Source organism: Homarus americanus, unplaced genomic scaffold, assembly GCF_018991925.1.
Source record: "Homarus americanus isolate GMGI-L3 unplaced genomic scaffold, GMGI_Hamer_2.0 scaffold30108, whole genome shotgun sequence".
Lineage (NCBI taxonomy): Eukaryota > Metazoa > Arthropoda > Malacostraca > Decapoda > Nephropidae > Homarus > Homarus americanus.
The window spans coordinates 13,076,507-13,083,076 of record NW_024748109.1 but is presented as its reverse complement, the minus strand read 5'-3'; positions in this window follow the sequence as shown (position 1 = coordinate 13,083,076).

The window sequence follows — 6,570 nt, the reverse complement described above, 5'->3', positions numbered from 1 at the left end:
CGGCGGATCCATTGGGGAAGACGTAAAAATGTTATTGTATTCCAGTGGTGGCGGGAAACATACACACGCCGCCTCACCACCACCAAGCAACTCGATTACGCCAGTCATGTCTCGGGGGTGCTCACTCCAGTCCCAGCTCATTGATCCCTATGACCTTGAACGTTGACCTTCGGGCCCAGGTAAACACAGATCGTATAGGGGTCGAGGTCTCCCTCTTTACTACGTTAACAAACAAACGTGGAGGTAAGTGGAGTAACAGGTAGATATAGGGTGAGATATAGGGTAGATAGACAACCAGACAAACGAAAAGACTGAGAGACAACTGGAGTTCTCGTTAACAGACCAAGGGGCAGGTGAGGCAACTGGTTGGCAGACAGACAGACAGACAGACACAGGCCTTGAGGCCGTGGTGTTACAGACAGACAGACAGACACAGGCCTTGAGGCCGTGGTGTTACAGACAGACAGACAGACACAGGCCTTGAGGCCGTGGTGTTAAAGACAGACAGACACAGGCCTAGAGGCAGGTGGTGTTACAGACACAGACAGAGGCCTTGAGGCAGTGGTGTTACAAGGTGACAGACTCAGGTCTAGAGGAAGGTGGTGTTACAGAGACAGACAGACAGACAGACAGACACAGGCCTTGAGGCCGTGGTGTTAAAGACAGACAGACACAGGCCTAGAGGCAGGTGGTGTTACAGACACAGACAGAGGCCTTGAGGCAGTGGTGTTACAAGGTGACAGACTCAGGTCTAGAGGAAGGTGGTGTTACAAAGACAGACAGACAGACAGACAGACTCAGACCTAGAGGTATGTGGTGTTACAGGGTGACAGACAGACAGCTCTCTCTCTCTCTCTCTCTCTCTCTCTCTCTCTCTCTCTCTCTCTCTCTCTCTCTCTGTGTGTTTGCTGCTGCCAGTGATCAGAGTTGCCATAGCGACGCGGAGACATACGGTCACGTTGGCAACTCCAGAGTATCTCCTTCCCTTCCTGCCATACTGTACCTCCCGGTGCTCCTCGTCCAGAAGGGGAGGAAGAGTTAACATCCGACCTTAATTGATTTCCTTCCCCTTAAATGAAGATTCCGGTACCTGCTGAGATGAAAGTACTCGCCACATTTATTAATGTCAGATTAAACATAAACTCTCTTCTCCCCCTTAAGGGTTGATATTGTAATCACGTGTTTGGCATTATGTTAAAGGGGTGGCGTACTCAAGGGGTTGCCATCTTATTCAGGTATTGCATTGTTTCTTAAAGGGTTGAAATCTCACTCAAGTTAGCGATATTTATTAAATTTTCATTGCTTACCCAATAAATCTCAAGAACAATTGTCCCGTGTATCTTAGAGACGGACTCTCACGTCGACACAAGTATTCCCTTTTTGTATTTATTCTCGGATGGAGCAGAGACAAACATATTCTTATGTTGTTACAAAACAAAATATATACCTGGGTAATACAACAACAAATATCTCCGGATTGTACAGAAAAGGAGTATGTTCTTGGTGGATACGAAAGAACTTTATGTATTCCCGTATTATACAAAATACAACAAATTCCTGGATGATTATAAAATATATTCCCGCTGATACATTAGATAAGTATATTATCGGGGGTTATTAAAAGCAAATTTATTCCCAGATAATACTGAAAATAATATATTTCCGGATGTTTACAATTGGAAGCAAGTCGTGGCTGGTTGTGAGCGCCATATTGACCTGTTGAAAAGGTAAGCTTCTTGAACTGGTGGTGCTGAGGGCAGGGTTAATGGCCTGTCTATTTTGAAAATAAAAATATAATAACTATTTTTTCTCTTCCTTAAATGAATGCATGTGACTTTTTTATGAGTTCTTATATTCAGTTTGTAGTTTTCGAAAAGATTTCTAATACTTGTTATTACTTTGATGTATGATATAAAACTTGCGGCTTCACACTGTATCTTTACATTTTATTATTGAATGTATAAGCAATTATGCGAATTTAATGTGACTGTTTTAAAACTATTGAAGCTTCACTTTGTACATTAATGATAAATCTGTAAACTATTGTATTGATTTATTATTAGTTAGATGGGTCATCCGTTGTTGCCAGGGTTTGTTTGTGACGAGATACACTTAACCAGAAGGGATGCTACCACATAACGTTTGTGTGTCCATGGCCAAAATTATGTGTACATGCAAAAAACAGGCATTCCGTTTGATAACAACTGTGGGCTCATGGGCTCCACTCTAATGTGGTGGTTGCTCAATCAATTTAGGCGTTCTTGATCATTTTGTTGGCTATTGGGGCCATTTATATAAGCATAGCAAAAAAACACCTGTTTTTGATGAGGGGGTTTCTCTTTTGGGGGGTAGGGGACCGACCACTGGGGCCATCTCCACGAAATTTAATTTTTTTTATAATAATAATAATAATAATAATAATAATAATAATAATAATAATAATAATAATAATAATAATAATAATAAACGGTTTATTAATAAAGTTGCAGCCGGTGGCTGAAAATATACCGACTTACATTTGATTTAGACATAATGATATAATATGCGTTGAATACATTTACAGGGCTGTACAGTACATAAATCAGGAGTTGTTTGTTATTTTAATAGATGGGATGGTGCTATTCTTATATCAATCGGTGCGGGCTCTTATGGGCTGAATTTTGTTGTAGTGGCGGACTGCCGGTGGCAGACTTACATTTGATTTAGACATAATGATATAATATGCGTTGAATACATTTATAGGGCTGTACAGTACATAAATCAGGAGTTGTTTATTATTTTAACAATAGATGGGATGGTGCTGTTCTTATATCTATCGGTGCGGGCTCTTATGGGCTGAATTTTGTTGTAGTGGCTGACTGCGTGAGGTGGGTGGGGGACTGCCGGTGGCAGGAGGTGGCGATGGCGAGGGTGGTGCAGTAGTCCACTGCCAAACCTTGCTAGTGCTTGGTGGTGGAAGTCACTGAGGGATGGCATTTCCAGGGTGGAGAGAGCGTTGACGTGTGTGTGTGTGTGTGTGTAAATAAGGGCCCATTAATGCTTTGTGTTTATAGCTATATGTCTTTACTTGTACCGTCGCGGTCAAAAGTATTCATTCACTTCACCACCTAACCTCTGAGTCAGGCCGGGTCGTTTCTGCACGGTAAGTCACGTGAAGTGGATAGGGGGAATTATCGACTTAGGGGAGGGCCTTTTGTTTGGGGGGAGGGTGGTATGCCATGCAAGTTGCTCATCAGCGAGGGAGGAGATTGAAGAAAGCAGGAAAATTCATGAAAGAAGGTAGGGAATGGTGTATGTATTTTTTTTGTTCACTATATTATCTTAGGTTTCCAAGCTTGAAAGATTAATAGATGAGGACTGTTATTTTTTTATTATTATAATATGCCGTCTGTGTCTTTATTTATAATTTTTCAGGTTGTTCAGTTTTTAAAGAAATGTACTTGTAATTTTATATTTATAATAATGTTGATTTGAGGAGAAACATTGAATTTGAGGGTAGAAATAACATTTATCTATAATATTTACTTACATAAGTCATACAGAATGTCAATAACCCATCATCCAGTGTCCTCCTCGCATGTCAATCGTGGTCTCCCCGGACTAAAATTAAGTCATTTATATGAATTAAGGGTTCCAAGATGATTTGTTAACATTTCACTTCAAAAAAAAAAAAGAAAAATCACTTTATTATATGAACTGTCAGCAAATCATAAAAAAAATAATCACCGGCCGGTTTCCCATGTTATCATACTCCTCCCAGCGGGTTAACTAACATCTCAGTGACCTCAACGTCCCTTGCAATTTCTGACATGTATGTAGCCAGCTGTGCGCAAACCGATAATATGCTCGACTCGCCAATCGACATTCCTTAGCGTCCATCCTGGGCGCATTAATTTTCAAAACTCTAATAAACTTTTTACAGGGTGGACCAGTCACATTCTATCCAACAATTCTCTTTTAGTTTTCTTTATCAAATAATATATATATATTTTTTCAAGAATGGTAGTGGTAAGAGTTGGAAGTGATCAAATAACAAGTTGTTCTTAATTTTTTCTTCAATTAATATTGACTATTGTTTTGTCTTTCAAGAACGGTTGTGGCGTGAGGTGGAAGTGATCAAGTAACAGCCTCGTTTAGTGTTACTGGTGGTGAGCAAGTCACGCCTCCGCCTCTCTTATGTTGTCATATCGGGAAGCCAGATGCTTTATCAACCCTAATAACACATTACCTGCCAAATGCTCACTCGCATTCCTCCTCAGATAACTAAGGGGAAGTTGTCCACAAGACACCTCCCCGGACACCCGCCCTCCTGGTTGGTTGGTTGTTTGGGCTTTAGGCCTATCAACTGCCAAGGTCCTTAAGTCCTTCAACGTCAAGCTACAACCACAACCTTAACACCTTCTTCAGGTGTTAAGGACAATTCCAAGACCACTTACACTCTAACTACATATGTGGCCCTTGACTTGCGCCCTCTTACCTTACCCGGGTCTGCCACCCCCCGCCCATCAATACCTCCTCACCCTCTTGTAATCGTCGTGTAGAAGACCTTGGGCTCGCTCGCAGGTATGGTAGTAGGACGGTTAGATGGTGGTTGCTTTTGACCGCGACTGTATGTGTTTATGGCTGGAACTCAGCAGCCACCACCACCCCACTACACAAACAAACAAAAAGCAATGTGATTGAACAGGGACAGCCGATAAAGCCATGAGATGATTATTTCCCGTTGAGACCTTATGCCAGCAGCATCTGGTGTTCTTAGGGCCAGGCGGTCCCCCATCCACGTACTAACCAGACACAACGTTGCCTAACTTCGCTAATCGGACAAGAAGAGGGATGTAAGAATTACCTTCACAGATAGGAACAGTACCCATAATCTTACCTGTTGAAGTGCCATCAACCAAATGATCCAGTGATGGCAGGGTTGGGCTGAAGGTGGTGTTGCTGGCCTTATGTTGTGGTGGTCGAGTGTCAAGACGTAGTGAGACAGCTGACCGCGATGCCTCGTGCGTCTCTGTGGTTGTAATAGTGGTGGCTGTGGTGGTGATGGTTGTGGTGGTGATGGTTATGGTGCAGTTGGTAAAGTTACACATAATATGTGGCGGTGAAGGGTGGAGGCTGTTTGTGGTTGTAGTTATGGTTATCTTTCGGCTCAAGTGAACTCGGAGGAACAAACAATACATTTCATTGTATACTACAAATGAAAACAATAACAACAATTCAGGCACAGTTACATATACAAGTCCACGTACAGATATTTTACAGTGATAGCAATGCATACACATCATGCAAGGTAAATTTACAATATTAAGCCATATTTCAATGTATAGTACATATTTGTTTCTCAGTAACGTAAAGGTACGTGTTTGTTCCACAGTGAAATAATAATGCATGTTTGTTTTTCAGTTATGATACATGTTTGTTTCTCTCAGTAAAGGCGTATGTGTATTTAAATTAACTGTCCTGACTCCTGTTAATTTCACACAAACATCAGTAGGTATACTGTACTGTACCAGGAGAACTCACTGTTTCCTAAAGCTGAGGTAGATACTTATGCTGTGACCAGGTGAGCGAGACAATAATAATGATGGCAGGTCATTGAGGATGTTCATCTGTTCCCATTTACATAGTTTCTGGGGAGACAGTTTATTTTCACCCAATCCTGTAGGACAACGAGTATGTATTGAGAAATGTTCGTGTCAGGTTGTTTCAGAATGATCTTAGACGCAGAGTAAAGGGAAGTTGTCATCTTAACGTCTTCAAAAATAGTCTTGCTTTAAGCCTTTCAAAGGTTATTACTAAAGTTTATGTGGGAAATGTTGCTTAAAAACTCATATACATCTACAAAATGCTTGGTTGTGTTCTGTTTAGTGATTTATTAAGCTTAGCTGTATGCAATAGGGGGTAAACAAAATTTGCTGTGACATCAGTGTTTATGAGAGAAAAAACAAACAAGCGAACAAGCAAACACTATAGTCGTGTATTTGTTTACATATATTTATTTGTTTTTCAAACATTGATGCAAGGATAACTTTTTTATAACGGCAATGTTAATGAAACAAATACAGTAATATGGTCGTGTATTTTAATTAATTTGATATTTTTTATAATGAATATAAATGTTTTTATCATATCCTATATCGTATATAGTTAAACAGTATTAAGAAGAGTATGAAGAACAACTGAACAACTATATAATTTAACCTTAGCAATTAAAGAACTTTTAAAACAAAAACATAAAAGAAAATGACTATCGTTTTTTTTTTCAAAATGAATTGTATAGAGACGGGAGGAGAAGCGTCGTTGCCATACATAAGAGTACACACCAACTTGGTTGGAGTAATTGTATTTGTTATTTTTTAAATGTAATTAATTACAAGAAAATAGGAAATGTAATTGTAATTTAAAAAGTTATCAGTTAATTGTAATTATAATTGTAATTTAAATGATAATCATTTAATTGTAATTTAATTGTAATTGTGAACTCAGTCCAGTATTCAAATCAACCACCATCATGACCATGGTCATTTCAGTGACTGCCACCACGCAACAGCCAATTGCAGTACTGTGAAC